The sequence below is a fragment of the Ambystoma mexicanum genome, chromosome 11 (assembly GCF_040938575.1).
Source record: "Ambystoma mexicanum isolate Mex_15411 chromosome 11, UKY_AmexF1_1, whole genome shotgun sequence".
Classification (NCBI taxonomy): Eukaryota; Metazoa; Chordata; class Amphibia; order Caudata; family Ambystomatidae; genus Ambystoma; species Ambystoma mexicanum.
In genome coordinates, this window is record NC_090934.1 from 12472952 (window position 1) to 12492212 (window position 19261).

Here is a 19261-nt window from a genome sequence, read left to right on the forward strand (position 1 = left end):
TCCATCCCCTCCAACCAAGAGGCCTAAAACCCAACCTTCTCCCAACAGAGAGGTGGTGAGGACCTCTGGAGGCCCCTCTAGATCTAAGGGAATCCTTTATAAGGACCCCTTGAAAAAGCCTAACACAGGTTCAGAAGTTGTAACAACTTCTGAGGGACTGGTCAACCAGATCCCCTATAACTTTAAAAAGACTGATGTTCCCCAAAGGGTTTGTAGGTCATATAGCTTACAAAGGAAAACCTTTGACTCTACCACTGAACATAGGTTAGGCTGTTTCCACCAAAATGCTGATGGTCTCTCTAGGATGTATGTCATCGACTAGAGGTATGAGATTCATCCAGGAGTGGATTAAATCCTCCTGTCCCTTAGTCTGGGGGGGGGGGGCGAGTGTTAGGGAGAATTCTCTCCTTAGGCTGAATTTCCTAACCTAGTGAGTCCCCCAGCAGCTTTGCTGGATTTCTGGAGTTTGTTTTTTCCTCCTGCCAAGAGTGAGACTCTTTTCCTCCCACTCTTGGACATGATTTATGGTATTCCTTTGACTGTGAATGTGTTTTATGGGCTATGGGGTCCTTTACTCCATAGGGTCTCATGTGTTTTTACTATGTCTGTTACACAGCACCCCCCGTGCAGTAACACCGGGGTGTCACAGTGACACCCCACCATAGACTCCATACCCTGGGACTGACTACTGTCTCCCAGGGCATGTAAAGTCACCATTGGCTTTGCTAGTCCCAAATTATTAACAGAAACCAGTACAAACCATCATATTGTGGACGTACTGGTCGGGGCAATTCGATTGCCCCGGGGTCTGTTAGTCGAGGGGGCACGTCTCCGTCCCCCCTGATCGAATTTTGGCTGGTGGCAGTGGAAACTACTTTTTGTATTCGACCGCAAATATTTGCCTATGGGATTTTTCCATTGTTCGATGCTACCAACTTTAATTATTTAATTTTCATTGCCTCGAACATACCGCCGGTTTATTAAATTAATATTAATTCTCCGGTTGATATTTTTTGCCAAGACTCGATTCTAAAATGGCGTTTGTGTTCTCTTCTGTGACTCCAACCCAAGTCGAGCCCTTTGTTCCACTTTTTGGCGGGCTTCTCCACAGAAGCCTCCAAAAGTGGTGCCACTCTGTCTGGGTACCAGAGGGGGTGTGGGAGGGGGTTTAGGCACCCTGGACTGAGTTACCTTGGTAACTCAAGTCGCACTCTTGTGTGATTGGCCCAAGTGGTGAGCCGGCCGGCTCACCACTTAGCATGTTTGAGTGACAGCTAGGCTGAGTGAATGGGGGTTTTCTGCATAAAAGCAGGCCTTTGGGGACTGGAACTTCAGAAGTCGCCACAGGACCTGAGAATCCGACGAGGGAGAAGCTGAGCCGACCTACCACGATGACACCACCGGTGGAGCCCTGCAGAACCGACTCACCACTTCCCGACGACAGAGAAGTTCTCCCGGCTGGAGAAGCTTCTTCCCCTGACTGGTGGGCACAATCAGTTTACCTTCCTTTCTTTGCACCCCAGCCCGGTTTATGGTCGAACTGCCCGTGCCAAGCACCCCGGCGGCCGGATAGCCACTCACCACTGAACCGCGAATCAACGGACCGCTCCTTGTACCTGAGAAACTCTGCGGCTGGTTTCTTCCCTGGCAGTGCAACGGACTCCTGTCTTCCTCCACGATGAGATCCTCTCTTCCCCCGGACGAAGCACCGACTTGCACCCGCTGCCAGGAACAACTGCCCCCGCTGGAGCGTTCTCACCACTTTAAGGTACTGTGTCCGCCAGGCCTCCCTTTCTAAAGATTGCTACAAGGTAATAATAACACCTTAACCTTCTGGACTGGGCTGGCCGCCTTGACCCTCTAACTGGTCCCTTTCTTTGGTCCAACTCCTTTTTGAACCTTTAGAAGACTTTTGTGCACTGCAACCATGTGACCTTGGACACATTTAGTTTGGATCCTCTGAAAGTGGATCCGGCCTCTTGAACTCTAACTTCACGGTTTTACTTTGCCTTCCTCTCTTGTTATGTTCTGGTAAAAGTGTTGGGATCTGTTTCAACTTGTTCTCTGCTGTTCTCTCCCTTTTTAAAACAAACTATTAGAGTGCCATCTACGTTAAGCGCTCACCGCTGTCTGAAAATAAGTGGGGCTTCACTTAAGGCTTGTCTAATATTCTTTTAAGGGAGTGTATATCTTTTAGTGACCGTGTTTTTGAATTGCTTAGTATTAGTGCCTGTGTGTTTTCCTAGATGTGGTTTTAAATAAATAATTATATATCTTTAACACCAAGCCCTGGTCAGTGTTTACTTGTTCTACTGTGTTCTCTTGACCTATTGTGAATACTCTGTATACTGCCTAACTCTTCTTGAGGGAAGTCTGACTGCTCAGCCACAGCTACCAAGTGAATATGTGTGGTACAGACTGCTACCAAGTGAGTTTACTGCCAAACACCTGTAGTCCTAAATCTTTTGCAGTGGTCCCAGAGGGAACTGCACAGGTTTCTGCCTAACACCCCTCTAGAATGCAAGAATTAGAGAAGCTTTAATACTTCGGACACCCCCTCTTGCTTCCAAGTTAGACATCTTTTAATCCTATGGGCACTCTCTGTAGGGTGCAATAATGAGAAATGTTTTAATACTTTGTGCACCCCTTCTAGCATGCAAGAATGAGAGAACCTTTAATAATTTGGGCACCCCTTCTAGCATGCAAGAATGAGAAAACATTTAATCCATTGAGCCCCCCTGTAGCATGCAAGAATTAGAGAGCCTTTAATCCTTTGGGCACCCTGTTAGGGAGAATTCTCATTTATGGCTAATTTCCCTTACCTAGTGAGTCCCTCACAGCTTTTCTGGATTTCAGGGGTTTATTTTTTCCACCTGGTAAGAGTGTGAGCCTTTTTCCCACTCTTACATGTGTTTTGCCATGTGTATTTCTACTTTTTGTGTGATCTTGGGCTCTGGAGCCACACCACTCCATGAGCCCCACTTTTTGTGTGTTACACAGCACCTTTAGTGCAGTGACACAGGGTTGTCTTTGAGACTTGCCAATGACTCCATTTTTCTGGGGCTGACTACTGTCCCCCAGAAACATGTAAAGTCGCTATTAACTTTATATAGTCACTTTAAACTACAGACCCAGTACACCCCATCTTACATGGAGTATTGGAAAGGGTTAATTCCTACTCCTTTTTGTCTGTGCCTCTTGGAACTTTGTTTTGCTCTCTTAACATTTAGACTTGGCTGGTGGCAGTGGTATCTACCCTAACTTTTCTACCGCGATTATACTATATAAACGTGGTACTGTTTTAGGCTATTGTATTAGCCTCAAACATAAACCCGCTTGACCAAATACTTTTTATTTTGGCTCCGGTCGGGTTCAGTCACCATTTCTTTTTGTTAAAGTACTTCTTGTGTTTTACTTTTCGTGCCAAACCAGGTTTGCCTTCTTTGTTCGCCGACCTTTGGCGGGCTTCTGTCCAGAAACCCTCCTTTGGCATCTGGGTGTCTAGTTGGGCTGAATGTGAGGGAGGGGTGCAGTCACCCCCTGCACAGGGTCTCCTTGGAGACCCAAGTCGCACTTTGTGTTGATTGGCTGAGGGAGTTGTCCGGGCCGGACAACCCCACTGCTGAGTGATTGACAGCCAGGCTGTGTGAATGGGGGATTTTGGCATAAAAGGCAGGACTGTTGGGCGGGAAGTCAGAGTCGCCACTGGAAGTGCAAGAACCAAAGAGAAGTGGAGAAGAAGACGGCTGCTGCAACTCCTGAGTCCCAGTGAAGCCCTGCTGCAGTCCTGAGCGATCTACCCTTCAACGACAGAGAAGATCCAGTCCGGAGTCTTCTTCCCTTGAGCCTGGTGGAGTCAACCAGCTCATCTTCCACAGCCAGAGGATCCTCTTCTTGGTCGAAATCGCTGCACACGGCTTAGTGGTCTGGATAGCCATCTGAAGAGCCTCTCCTGTTTTAAAAGAGCGCCCCTTTTATTCAGCGTTGCTTCACTGCTGCTGGCCTCATCCCTGGGTAGTGCCGATCGCTCCAGGTGTCCTCCTTCTGGTCCCCATGACTGAAGCTCCAGGAACCGTGAGTTTGCAGGAACTACCAGGAACAACTGCCGTGGCACCAGCTTTCTTCAACGAATAAGGTACTGTGTCCGATTTAGAGGAATTGGGGTGAACCCTTCTTCCTCACCCAAGACTTGTCCTTTTCTTCCTTCCCCCTTATAACTTTTGCCCCCCTTTGTGACAATATCTAAGCACTCCTGGCAATCTCAAATCGTGAACTGTACTAACCGTGTGATCCTCAGCAACAGGACCCCTGTTACATTTGACACTGGCGCCGGCCTATTGACTTTTATCTACTGGTTGGAAGGTGCCGTCTGATTCTATCTGCCTTGACAAACATATTGTGTTAATTCATGTGCTAAGTGTGTTTAACTTCGGTTAAGTTTCTTCCCATGGGTCAGCTTATCTTTAGTAGAACTGAATTGTCATTACTGTCAAAAAGTGATCGCATATGTACTCCCGGTAACGTCTTTGTTTCCCAACACCGGCCTGTCAAATCCAAATGTACTTACCTTGAATTGTTCTGCACAAGTGGAACCGGTTGTGTGTAGTGTATTTTACGTGTGGTTTCGAATTTATAGAAGTAAAGTGTTTTCTAACAGATGGTTTAAAAATAAATGTACTTATACTTTTTACCTGAAACCTTGAGTCAGTGTTTGCTTGAGTCACAGTAATTGTGGTCCTTTGTGTCATCTCTGCTACTGCTCATATACTCTTGAGATAAGCCTGGCTGCTCCGCTACTGCTACCACTTTAACATAGCACTGTCTGTACTGTAGACATTCTTATTTCGTTTAACTCTCAGGAGTAGACCACTCGTCAGTTCCACATCTTTATGTCAGTTGGATTCGCACAGGGGGGTGCTGTCTCAACCCACCTCGGGACTCCCAAAGAATTCGAGTGGCCCTGCTCATCCAATCAATCCTGTTACCCTTCCAATATCCCCCTCCCCAAGATGTCGCCTTTCCCTTCCTACTTCTATCTAGCCATCAGAGGGCCCATTCCTCCTGAAAGGCACCACGCCGGTCATTCACTGTCGCACTTACTTTCTCCATGATCATCGCGTCCTGGAGTTCTGTTTCCCAGGCCACTTTCTTTGGGAGGAGCTCTCCTTTCCACCAAGGAGCTATTGCAATGTGTGCAGCTCTCAGCATTGCCTCTAGCAGTTTAGAGAACCTGAACTCTGACCTGCCAGTGGTCGGGAGACCCAGGAGCATCTGAAGGGAGTCCAGCTCCAGGTGTACCCAGGTTACCTCTTTGATCCTGATCCAGACAATTGTATCTTTGGACATCCCCACCACATGTGTGTAAGTGACCTGACCTGGCCACACTCTCTAGGACACCAGGGAGAGGTTTGACAGTCTGAGGGGACCTCTATACCCCCCCTGAAGGATCTTAAAGTTATGTTCCATCATGGCTGTGGACAAGTCTAGGGGACATGAGACCACTGCATGATGTGTAAATTACAAACACAGTGTATGCAGCTCCCTTGAGACATTTTCAGCGACTCAATCCACTGTTAAATCAGATATTTCTTTCCTGTCGGGACCCCCCACTTTACCTTTAGTGGGAAATCAGAAGGGAAAACAGGGTTTCCGCCGCTTTGTGGATACCTCTCCTCATGTCTCTCTCTGTTTCGTCTTCCTTTTCTGGCATACCGAAGAAGGGTAGGTTGTTTCTCCTTTCCCTATTCTCGAAATCATCCATCTTTAGGGTTATTTCTGTCTCTCTACTTTCCAATTCTGATAATCTCATTGTCCATCAGTGTTTCTAGGGTATCTAAGGAAGATTTGCTTATCTCCACTTGTTGCATCCTCTCATCCATTTTGTTGACCCGTTGGCCCAATTTGTCCAGTTTACCTCCTATATGCGCTCTCATTCCCCTAATCTCCTCCATTAAAGAGGCAATGGGCCTCATTAGGACTCTGGTGGTAGCCGTGCCGGTAAATACAGAGTCATGAATTTTCCGGGAATGGGCAATTACCAGGGTATTACAGGCCCTGCGGACCTGGTAATTGCCCATTCCCGGGCACAGGAAAATATTAGTTCCCATTCCCATTTGAGTCCCATTGGACTCAATGGGAATGGGGAGGCTGGATGCACCTGCACCATTCGTGAACGGTGCCGGTGCATCCGTCGAGGTCTGCGCGCCGGTGCCATTCCGTTTGCCAAGTTAGACCTGGTGGGCTGAAAGGCACCCTGCTGGCAGAATTCGTAGGTTTCCAATCTGGAAACAACGGTACCAGCAAGCTTACCGCTACTGTTGTTTCCGGACCGGCAAACTTACAATGAGGCTCAATGTCTTTCTTGGTGGAGGCTTGATCACATGATTTCTCCTCCATGTTTCAACCGTAGGCGGCCAGGGGTGGGGATTGATCGCAAGTGTAATGGAACTGTTGTAGGGAGGACCTCCAGTCCATGTGGCGCCAAGTCACTCCTGCCACCATGTGAGAGCTTAGTACAGTGCCAGGGGCATGGTCACCTTCCAGTATTTTTTGTTCACTAATTTGGTCAGTAGTTTAAGTGTCAAGGGGCCAGGGAGTATTCTGATCTGCCCCTTCTGCAGCTCCTCTGGGACAGTGCATAGCTCCAAGTACTTGCACAGGCAGTCCACTATGTAGGCACCCTGACTACCCCCACCAATGCTGTTAGACTGCTGAATGCTTCACTATATGGATGGGGGGCACCAGATACCACAACAGTGAACCCCAGTGCAGGTCCAGGGGGAGGAAGGCAACAGCCCCATCAGTGGGCCTCACGGAAATTGCCCCAAATGCAGGCCAACTGAGTCCCCGCACACAGATTAGAGAGGCAAGTATTCATGTCGGATTCACTCTGGGGGGGCCCCTTCAGGGGCAATGTCCACCTATGATCGCACAAGTCAACCGGGGGCCGGCGGAACATGGCCTTCACAATACGCAGGAGCCATCTGCGGACAGCACCAAGTATGCCAGTCTCTACCACAGGGCCCCCCACCAGAACACCACCACCTCCAAGACCGGTGCAGCCTCCGCGGTCCACTTCCTTGCGGGGAGGCGGCCGCTCCAACCTCCTGGTGACACAACTCCCAGTCCACTCTCCAAGGCACGGAGGGGGGCCGGCAGGCTGCTTCCAGCCAATCCCCCGAGGTCTTGATCACTTCTCGCTCTTAGAAGTGGGGCCACTGATCGTGGCGACCCCAGGGCCGGGTGACGCCACGCCCTCCAGCACGCCGTCTCAGGGCCCACAGTGACCTTCTCCCGGGCCAAGTGTATCTCAAGCTATCTCCTGCCCGCTACCTTCCATCTGCTCGTAGGTTGCCCACCGGCCCACCGCCGACCCTTACCGCCTGATTCCGAGGTCCCTTAGCGCCATGGAGGATTTAACACCTGCTTTTAGCAGGTGTTAAAATCCATGGCGCTAAGGGACCTTGTTGTTAATTACGCCACCGTAATTTACGGTGGCGTAATTAACGCCTTCCCCACTCCCATTATGCCCTATGGGGCAAAAATGGGAATGGGGAAGGGTAAATGGGTTAATGGGGACTTACCGCCCCGCCAACATCGGAATGGGGCGGTAAGTCCGCCAACCACCATGGCGTAAACGCAGTTTACGCCATGGTGGTAAAGGTACGACCCAGGCGGTAACTTACCGCCTGGGTCGTAATGAGGCCCTATGTGTGTTTTTTGTTTTGTTGTTGCAATGTAGTGAAGTTTGTGCGGTTTGTTGTACTGAAGGTTTGTGGTTGTGTTTGGTTTGTGGTTTGAGAGGTGTATGCAGATGGGGGGATTGTTAGTGCGATTGGTTAGTTGGCGTCTTTATCCTAAATTGAGGCGCTGGGCTCACGTAATCTCCCCAGGTTCGGTTCAGGAGCACCCTTGTGCCTCTGTTTTGATCTGGATCCGTCCGGCCTTCAAGGTCCCTTTCACACCTGGTCCCCTCCTCCCCCGGCCTCCCTTGCAGCGGAACCTGTCTTCCCTTCCAAACTTGTAGGGCTAGTGCCCCTGTCAGTGTCCACAGCTCTGATAGTGTGGTGATTGCCAGCATCCCAGTAATTCCACCACACTGTGGTACCTGGTGGCAACTAAGGTGCGTGTGTGGGTATTGGGTGGGAATAAGTGTGGGTTGTTGACTCCGTGTCCGTGTGTGTCTCCTGTGTTCCACTCTGACCGGCGCCCATCATCCAGGTGCCATGGGAGTTTCTTCACATAGGGAGTTGTTCACGCGGTCTGTACTGGGAGTTGTCCATGTCCACTCCAGTTTAGTCATCCCTTTTCCTTTCTGTTTCGGTATTCAGTTTGAGTCTGTGGTGTTGAAGAGCCAGGTCTTTAGTAATTTCCTAAATTTTAGGTGATTTTTGGTGTTTCTTATTTCTTTTGGGATGTTGTTCCAGGTTTTTGCGGCTAAGTGGTAGAAGGAGGTGCCTCCAAGTTTCTTCTTGAGGTACGGTTTTGGTTCTAGGCGGATTTCGTTGCTCGACCTGAGGAGTCTTGTTGGCTTGTAGAATGTTATTTTCTTTTGTAGAAATTCTGCTCCTTGCCCACTGATTGCCCTGTGTGTTATGCACATTGTTTTGAAGGTGATGCAGTGTTTTACCGGTAGCCAGTGTAGTGTTTTTAGAGCAGGAGTGATGTGTTTTCTTCTTGATAGTTTGAGGAGTAGTCTGGCGGCTGCATTTTAGATCTGTTGTAGTTTCTTCAGGAGGTATCCTGGTATTCCGAGGTAGAGGTTGTTTGCATAGTCGATTCTTGACATGATGAGGGCAACGATAGTGAGTGTTTTGTGCATGAAGTAGAGGAAAGGTAGGATTCTTCTTGCCGTGTGGAGGAGGAAAAAACATTTCTTGACTGTTGCATTGACTTGTGGTTCTAGGGTTAGGCTGTTGTCCATCAGGACTCCCAGATTCTTTACTACCTTAGATGTGATAGTGCGGTTCGCATTTCCGTTGGCGACGGGATGGCAGTTTCGTACTCTTGGTCTTTGGATATGATCATGATTTCTGTCTTTCCTGGGTTGATTTTCAGGTTGTTGGCAGTCATCCAGTTGAAGACTTCTTTTAGACACTCGGTTAGGGTTGAATAATCGGCTTGGGTGTCATTGATTTTGTAGACGATTTGGGTATCATCTGCCTAGTTGTAGCATGTAATGTTGTACTTATGGAAGATTCTGATAAACGGAGTCTGGTAAATGTTGAAGTACAGTGGTGATAGTGAGGACTCTTGTGGTACTCCACAGTCGTTGACTCGTGGAGTGGATTTGAAGGGTTTAATACATACGGTTTCTGTTCTGTCTGCTAGGAATGATTTAGTCCAGAGTATGGCTGTGTCTGTTATGCCTATGTCTTCTGGTCTTTTGGTTAGGGTGTCATGACTAACTGCGTCGAAGGCTGCGGGAAGGTCGAGTGAATGAGAGCTGAGGTTGTGTTTGAGTCTGCGTTCATTTTTAGGTCGTCCCAGATGGATAGTAATGCTGTTTCCATTCCTCTTGCGGGTCTGAAACCGACTTGAGCTTGGTCTAGCAGGTGGTGTTTTTCTACATATTCTTGGGTTTATTTATATACGTAGGTTTCCAGGAGTTTTGCCGGGTAGGGAATGTTTGAGATCGGCCTGTAGTTGGAGAGGTCTTCTATGTCGCCACTTGTGTTTTTCAGAAGTGGTTTGATATATGCTGGTTTTAAGGTCTTTGGTACAGTTCCTGTTGCTAGTGAAAGGTTCAGAAGGTTTCTGTAGTATTGTGCTGGCATTCCTTGTGCAAAGATTGATTTGTAGATGTCCGGTGGACAGGGGTCCATGGGTGATCCAGCTTTCTTGCTGTTTTTCACCAGCATTGCAAATGCCTCTGCTGATATTTCAGGAAAGTTTTTGAGTTTGTACTGAGGTTCTGTGATAGGTTCGCTTGGTAGTATGTTGTGGTCGGTTGGTATGTTTTGTATGGTATGTCGGATATCATTGATTTTCTTCTTGAAGTGGTCTCCCAGGTCTTTGCATAGTTTCTCTAAGGGGTTTGGGGTGTTGTCGCAGCCTGGTGGCTTTCCAATTAGAGAAGTTTTCATACTTTGGGCATTGCATCTGGCATGCAAGAATGAGAGAGCTTGTTATACTTTAGGCACCCCCTCTGGCATGGAAGAATTAGATACCTTTGAATACGTTGGGCCCCCATCTAGTATTGGCAGATCACTGTGATTATTGCTTGAAACATTGATACTATTTGACTTGTTTTAGTGATTTATCATGTAACTTTATGCTAAACGTCTTTCTTGTGCTTTTTTTTCAGCCCACCGTGCATATTGTCTTGTGCATTTATATTTCTAGCCCTCTCTGGGAGCGCGACCTGTGAAACAGCACCCCATAAAGGTTTTCCTGTAATCTGCAAGCAGCATTTCTAGTTATTCCCAGGCGAGGGACATCTGCTTCTAGAGTAGCAATCTCATGGATCCATGAGTTCATATTTGGAAGGTTTGTGTAGTGCTTGCCCTAATCACAGGGCCTCGGAGCGCCTTACATGGTTCAAATATTAAAAAGATGGGAGTTGAAAAAAGATGTTGATGAGGATAGTCCATTGATAGCAGTGGCGGAGGGCAGGGTATGTGGGGGAGCAGGTATGTTTTGAGGCTCTTACTGAAAGTGGTGACGGGGGATGCTGTGCGTATGTGAAGAGGGTGTCGCCCTAACCACACCCCTGCCTAACTTCTCTGCCCACAGAACATGTCTCAGTACATTCAGCAACGAGTCTGGACCGAGCAGATGCATAACTGTTCTGTACCAAAGCCGCAGAGATAATAACAATGCACCACGGACTCCAGATTTAAGGATTAGTCGATTCTCCCCACAGCAAATTCCAAGATGCAGTTCTTATATGAGTAAGAACATGACGTGGGGAGTGTTTCTTGATCATGCAAAGACAGGTACAAGGAGATGGAAAGCTGAAAACGTGTTTCAGCGTGCTTGCACCGCGTCTAACCCAGCGTGGTAATTAAAGACAACGCAGCTCTCCGATGCCCATACACTCTGATGCTTAGTCTTCCTGAAGCCCAATCTCTCTGAATCCCAGTCTCTCTGATGCCCAGTCTCTCTGATGCCCAGTCTCTCTGATGCCCAGTCTCTTTGATGCCCAGACACTCTGATGCCCAGTCTCTCCGATGCCAGTCTCTCTGATGCCCCGTCTCTCTGATGCCCAGTCTCAGCCCAGTCCCGCTGATGCACACACACTCCGATGCCCAGTCTCTCTGATGCCTAGTCTCTCCGGTTCGTAGACACTCTGATGCCCAGTCTCTCTGATGTCCAGTCTCTCTGATGCCCAGTCTCCCTGATGCCGAGCCTGTCTGAAGCCCAGTCTCTTGGTTGCCCAGACTCTCTGATGCCCAGTTTCTCTGATACCCAGACTCTCTGCTGCCCAGTCTCCCTGATGCCCAGTCTCGGTGATACCTAGACTCTCTGATGCCCAGTCTTTCTAATGCCCAGACTCTCTGATGCCCAGTCTCCCTGATGCCCAATCTCTCTGAAGCCCAGTCTCTCTGATGCCCTGTCTCTCTAATGCCCAGACTCTCTAATGCCCAGTCTCACTGATGCCCAGACTCCCTGATGCCCAATCTCTCTGATGCCCAGACTCTCTGATGCCCTGTCTCCCTGATGCCCAATCTCTCTGAAGCCCAGTCTCTCTGATGCCCTGTCTCTCTAATGCCCAGACTCTCTAATGCCCAGTCTCCCTGATGCCCAGACTCCCTGATGCCCAGTCGCCCTGATGCCCAGACTCCCTAATGCCCAATCTCTCTGATGCCCAGTCTCCCTGATGCCCAGACTCTCTGATGCCAGTCTCCCTGATGCCCAGTCTCTCTGAAGCCCAGTCTCTCTGATGCCCAGTCTCTCCAATGCCCATTCTCTCTGATGCCCAGTGTCTCTGATGCCCTGACACTCTGATGCCCAATCTCTCTGATGCCCAGTTTCTCTGATGCCCAGACTCTCTGATGCCCAGTTTCTCTGATACCCAGACTCTCTGCTGCCCAGTCTCCCTGATGCCCAGTCTCCCTGATGCCCAGACTCCCTGATGCCCAATCTCTCTGATGCCCAGACTCTCTGATACCCTGTCTCCCTGATGCCCAATCTCTCTGAGGCCCAGTCTCTCTTATGCCCTGTCTCCTAATGCCCAGACTCTCTAATGCCCAGACTCCCTGATGCCCAGACTCCCTGATGCCCAATCTCTCTCATGCCCAGACTCTCTCATGCCCAGTCTCCCTGATGCCCAGACTCTCTGATGCCAGTCTCCCTGATGCCCAGTCTCTCTGAAGCCCAGTCTATCTGATGCCCAGTCTCTCGAATGCCCATTCTCTCTGATGCCCAGTCTCCCCGATGCCCAGTCACTCTGATGCCCAGTGTCTCTGATGCCCAGACTCTCTGATGCCCAGTCTCCCTGATGCCAGTCTCGTGAAGCCCAGTCTCGGTGATGCCCAGACTCTGATGCCAAGTCTTTCTAATGCCCAGACTCTCTGATGCCCCATCTCTCTGAAGCCCAGTCTCTCTGATCCCCAGACTCTGATGCCCAGTCTCCCTGATGCCCAGTCTCTCTGAAGCCCAATCTCTCTTATCTCCGATGCCCAGTCTCTCCAATGCCCAGTCTCTCCGATTCCCAGTCTCTCTGATGCCCAGTCTCTCCGATGCCCAGTCTCTCTGATGCCCAGTCTCTCTAATGCCCAGACACTCTGATGCCCAGTCTCTCTGATGCCCAGTCTCTCCGATGTCCAGACACTCCGATGCCAAGTCTCTCTGAAGCCCAGTATCTCCGATGCCCAGTCTCTCTGATGCCCAGTCTCTCTAATGCCCAGACACTCCGATGCCCAGACGCTCCGATGCCCGGTCTCTCTGATGCCCAGTCTCTCTGATGCCCAGTCTCCTGATGCCCAGACACTCCCATGCCCAGTCTATCTGATGCCCAGTCTCCTGATGCCCAGACACTCCGATGCTCAGTCTCTCCGATGCCCGGTCTCTCTGATGCCCAGTCTCTCTGATGCCCAGTCTCCTGATGCCCAGTGTCTCTGATGCCCAGACACTCTGATGCCCAGTCTCTCTGATGCCCAGACACTCCGATGCCCAGTCTCTCTGATGCCCAGTCTCTCCGATGCCCGGTCTCTCTGATGCCCAGTCTCTCTGATGCCCAGTCTCCTGATGCCCAGTGTCTCTGATGCCCAGACACTCTGATGCCCAGTCTCTCTGATGCCCAGACACTCCGATGCCCAGTCTCTCTGATGCCCTGTCTCTCTAATGCCCAGACTCTCTAATGCCCAGTCTCCCTGATGCCCAGACTCCCTGATGCCCAGTCGCCCTGATGCCCAGACTCCCTAATGCCCAATCTCTCTGATGCCCAGTCTCCCTGATGCCCAGACTCTCTGATGCCAGTCTCCCTGATGCCCAGTCTCTCTGAAGCCCAGTCTCTCTGATGCCCAGTCTCTCCAATGCCCATTCTCTCTGATGCCCAGTGTCTCTGATGCCCTGACACTCTGATGCCCAATCTCTCTGATGCCCAGTTTCTCTGATGCCCAGACTCTCTGATGCCCAGTTTCTCTGATACCCAGACTCTCTGCTGCCCAGTCTCCCTGATGCCCAGTCTCCCTGATGCCCAGACTCCCTGATGCCCAATCTCTCTGATGCCCAGACTCTCTGATACCCTGTCTCCCTGATGCCCAATCTCTCTGAGGCCCAGTCTCTCTTATGCCCTGTCTCCTAATGCCCAGACTCTCTAATGCCCTGATGCCCAGACTCCCTGATGCCCAATCTCTCTCATGCCCAGACTCTCTCATGCCCAGTCTCCCTGATGCCCAGACTCTCTGATGCCAGTCTCCCTGATGCCCAGTCTCTCTGAAGCCCAGTCTATCTGATGCCCAGTCTCTCGAATGCCCATTCTCTCTGATGCCCAGTCTCCCCGATGCCCAGACACTCTGATGCCCAGTGTCTCTGATGCCCAGACTCTCTGATGCCCAGTCTCCCTGATGCCAGTCTCGTGAAGCCCAGTCTCGGTGATGCCCAGACTCTGATGCCAAGTCTTTCTAATGCCCAGACTCTCTGATGCCCCATCTCTCTGAAGCCCAGTCTCTCTGATCCCCAGACTCTGATGCCCAGTCTCCCTGATGCCCAGTCTCTCTGAAGCCCAATCTCTCTTATCTCCGATGCCCAGTCTCTCCAATGCCCAGTCTCTCCGATTCCCAGTCTCTCCGATTCCCAGTCTCTCTGATGCCCAGTCTCTCTGATGCCCAGTCTCTCTAATGACAGACACTCTGATGCCCAGTCTCTCTGATGCCCAGTCTCTCCGATGTCCAGACACTCCGATGCCAAGTCTCTCTGAAGCCCAGTATCTCCGATGCCCAGTCTCTCTGATGCCCAGTCTCTCTAATGCCCAGAAACTCCGATGCCCAGACGCTCCGATGCCCGTTCTCTCTGATGCCCAGTCTCTCTGATGCCCAGTCTCCTGATGCCCAGACACTCCCATGCCCAGTCTATCTGATGCCCAGTCTCCTGATGCCCAGACACTCCGATGCCCAGTCTCTCCGATGCCCGGTCTCTCTGATGCCCAGTCTCTCTGATGCCCAGTCTCCTGATGCCCAGTGTCTCTGATGCCCAGACACTCTGATGCCCAGTCTCTCTGATGCCCAGACACTCCGATGCCCAGTCTCTCTGATGCCCAGTCTCTCCGATGCCCGGTCTCTCCGATGCCCAGTCTCTCTAATGCCCAGACACTCCGATGCCCAGTCTCTCTGATGCCCAGTCTCTCCGATGTCCAGACACTCCGATGCCCAGTCTCTCTGAAGCCCAGTGTCTCCGATGCCCAGTCTCTCCGATGCCCAGTCTCTCTAATGCCCAGACACTCCGATGCCCAGACGCTCCGATGCCCGGTCTCTCTGATGCCCAGTCTCTCTGATGCCCAGTCTCCTGATGCCCAGACACTCCGATGCCCAGTCTCTCTGATGCCCAGTCTCCTGATGCCCAGACACTCCGATGCCCAGTCTCTCCGATGCCTGGTCTCTCTGATGCCCAGTCTCTCTGATGCCCAGTCTCCTGATGCCCAGTGTCTCTGATGCCCAGACACTCTGATGCCCAGTCTCTCTGATGCCCAGACACTCCGATGCCCAGTGTCTCTGATGCCCAGACACTCTGATGCCCAGACACTCCGATGCCCAGTCTCTCTGATGCCCAGACACTCTGATGCCCAGTGTCTCTGATGCCCAGACACTCTGATGCCCAGACACTCCGATGCCCAGTCTCTCTGATGCCCAGTCTCTCTGATGCCCAGTGTCTCTGATGCCCAGAAACTCTGATGCCCAGTCTCTCTGATGCCCAGACACTCCGATGCCCAGTCTCTCTGATGCCCAGTCTCTCTGATGCTCGGTCTCTCTGATGCCCAGACACTCCGATGCCCAGTCTCTCTGATGCCCAGTCTCTCCGATGCCCGGTCTCTCTGATGCCAAGTCTCCTGATGCCCAGTGTCTCTGATGCCCAGACACTCTGATGCCCAGTCTCTCTGATGCCCAGACACTCCAATGCCCAGTCTCTCTGATGCCCAGTCTCTCTGATGCTCGGTCTCTCTGATGCCCAGACACTCTGATGCCCAGTCTCTCCGATGCCCGGTCTCTCTGATGCCCAGTCTCTCTGATGCCCAGTCTCAGCCCAGTCCCGCTGATGCCCACACACTCCGATGCCCAGTCTCTCTGATGCCTAGTCTCTCCGATGCATAGACACTCTGATGCCCAGTCTCTCTGATGCCCAGACACTCTGATGCCCAGTCTCTATGATGCCCGATGTCTCTCCGATGCCCATTCTCTCTGATGCCCAGTGTCTCTCCGATGCCCATTCTCTCTGATGCCCAGTCTCTCCGATGCCCAGTCTCTATGATGCCCAATGTCTCTCCGATGCCTAGTCTCTCTGATGCCCAGTGTCTCTCCGATGCCCATTCTCTCTGATGCCCAGTCTCTCCGATGCCCAGTCTCTCCAATGCCCAGTCTCTCTGATGCCCAGACACTGTGATGCCCAGTCTCTCTGATGCCCAGTCTCTCTGATGCCCAGTCTCTATGATGCCCAGTCTCTCCAATGCCCAGTCTCTCTGATGCCCAGTGTCTCTGATGCCCAGACACTCTGATGCCCAGTGTCTCCAATGCCCAGTCTCTCTGATGCCCAGTCTCTCTGATGCCCAGTCTCTCCGATGCCCAGTCTCTCCAATGCCCAGTCTCTCTGATGCCCAATCTCTCTGATGCCCAGTCTCAATGATGCCCAGTCTCTCCGATGCCCAGTCTCTCCAATGCCCAGTCTCTCTGATGCCCAGTGTCTCTGATGCCCAGACAGTCTGATGCCCAGTGTCTCCAATGCCCAGTCTCTCTGATGCCCAGTCTCTATGATGCCCAGTCTCTCCAATGCACAGTCTCTCCAATGCCCAGTCTCTCTGATGCCCAGTGTCTCTGATGCCCAGACACTCTGATGCCCAGTGTCTCCAATGCCCAGTCTCTCTGATGCCCAGTCTCTCCGATGCCCAGTCTCTCCAATGCCCAGTCTCCCTGATGCCCAGTCTCTCTGAAGCCCATTCTCTTTGATGCCCAGTCTCTCCATTGCCCATTCTCTCTGATGCACAATCTCTCTGATGCCCAGTCTCCCCGATGCCCAGACACTCTGATGCCCAGTTTCTCTGATACCCAGACTCTCTGATGCCCAGTCTCCCTGATGCCAGTCTCTCGAAGCCCAGTCTCGGTGATGCCCAGACTCAGATGCCAAGTCTTTCTAATGCCCAGACTCTCTGATGCTCAGTCTCCTTGATGCCCCATCTCTCTGAAGCCCAGTCTCTCTGATCTCCAGACTCTGATGCCCAGTCTCCCCCATGCCCAGTCTCTCCAATGCCCAGTCTCTCCGATTCCCAGTCTCTCCGATGCCCAGTCTCTCCGATGCCCAGTCTTTCTGATGCCCAGTCTCTCTGAAGCCCAGTATCTCCGATGCCCAGTCTCTCTAATGCCCAGACACTCTGATGCCCAGACGCTGCGATGCCCAGTCTCTCTGATGCCCAGTCTCTCTGATGTCCAGACACTCTGATGCCTAGACACTCCGATGCCCAGTCTCCCTGATGCCCAGTCTCTCTGATGCCCAGTCTCTCCGATGCCCAGTCTCTCTGATGCCCAGTCTCCCTGATACCCAGTCTCTCTGATGCCCAGACACTCTGATGCCCAGTGTCTCTGATGCCCAGACACTCTGATGCCCAGACACTCCAATGCCCAGACACTCTGATGCCCAGTCTCTCCGATGCCCAGTCTCTCTGATGCCCAGTCTCTCTGATGCCCAGTCTCAGCCCAGTCCCGCTGATGCCCACTCACTCTGATGCCCAGTCTCTCTGATGCCTAGTCTCTCCGATGCATAGACACTCTGATGCCCAGTCTCTATGATGCCCAGTGTCTCTGATGCCCAGTCTCTATGATGCCCAGTGTCTCTCCGATGCCCATTCTCTCTGAAGCCCAGTCTCAATGATGCCCAGTGTCTCTCCGATGCCCTGTCTCTCTGATGCCCAGTGTCTCTCCGATGCCCATTCTCTCTGATGCCCAGTCTCTCCGATGCCCAGTCTCTCCAATGCCCAGTCTCTCTGATGCCCAGTCTCTCTGATGCCCAGTCTCTCTGATGCCCAGTGTCTCTCCGATGCCCATTCTCTCTGATGCCCAGTCTCTCCAATGCCCAGTCTCTCTGATGCCCAGACACTCTGATGCCCAGTCTCTCTGATGCGAAGTCTCTCTGATGCCCAGCCTCTATGATGCCCAGTCTCTCTGATGCCCAGTCTCTCTGATGCCCAGTGTCTCTGATGCCCAGACACTCTGATGCCCAGTGTCTCCGATGCCCAGTCTCTCTGATGCCCAGTCTCTCTGATGCCCAGTCTCTCCAATGCCCAGTCTCTCTGATGCCCAATCTCTCTGATGCCCAGTCTCTATGATGCCCAGTCTCTCCGATGCCCAGTCTCTCCAATGCCCAGTCTCTCTGATGCCCAGTGTCTTTGATGCCCAGACAGTCTGATGCCCAGTGTCTCCAATGCCCAGTCTCTCTGATGCCCAGTCTCTATGATGCCCAGTCTCTCCGATGCCCAGTCTCTCCAATGCCCAGTCTCCCTGATGCCCAGTGTCTCTGATGCCCAGACACTCTGATGCCCAGTGTCTCCAATGCCCAGTCTCTCTGATGCCCAGTCTCTCCGATGCCCAGTCTCTCCAATGCCCAGTCTCTCCGATGCCCAGTCTCTCCAATGCCAAGTCTCCCTGATGCCCAGTCTCTCTGAAGCCCATTCTCTCTGATGCCCAGTCTCTCCATTGCCCATTCTCTCTGATGCACAATCTATCTGATGCCCAGTCTCTCCGATGCCCGGTTTCTCTGATGCCCAGTCTCTCTGATGCCCAGTCTCAGCCCAGTCCCGCTGATGCCCACACACTCCGATGCCCAGTCTCTCTGATGCCTAGTCTCTCCGATGCATAGACACTCTGATGCCCAGTCTCTCTGATGCCCAGTCTCTCTCATGCCCAGACACTCTGATGCCCAGTCTCTATGATGCCCGATGTCTCTCCGATGCCCATTCTCTCTGATGCCCAGTGTCTCTCCGATGCCCATTCTCTCTGATGCCCAGTCTCTCCGATACCCAGTCTCTATGATGCCCAGTGTCTCTCCGATGCCCAGTCTCTCTGATGCCCAGTGTCTCTCCGAGGCCCATTCTCTCTGATGCCCAGTCTCTCCAATGCCCAGTCTCTCTGATGCCCAGACACTCTGATGCCCAGTCTCTCTGATGCGAAGTCTCTCTGATGCCCAGCCTCTATGATGCCCAGTCTCTCCGATGCCCAGTCTCTCCAATGCCCAGTCTCTCTGATGCCCAGTGTCTCTGATGCCCAGACACTCTGATGCCCAGTGTCTCCAATGCCCAGTCTCTCTGATGCCCAGTCTCTCCGATGCCCAGTCTCTCCAATGCCCAGTCTCTCTGATGCCCAATCTCTCTGATGCCCAGTCTCTATGATGCCCAGTCTCTCCGATGCCCAGTCTCTCCAATGCCCAGTCTCTCTGATGCCCAGTGTCTTTGATGCCCAGACAGTCTGATGCCGAGTGTCTCCAATGCCCAGTCTCTCTGATGCCCAGTCTCTATGATGCCCAGTCTCTCCGATGCCCAGTCTCTCCAATGCCCAGTCTCCCTGATGCCCAGTGTCTCTGATGCCCAGACACTCTGATGCCCAGTGTCTCCAATGCC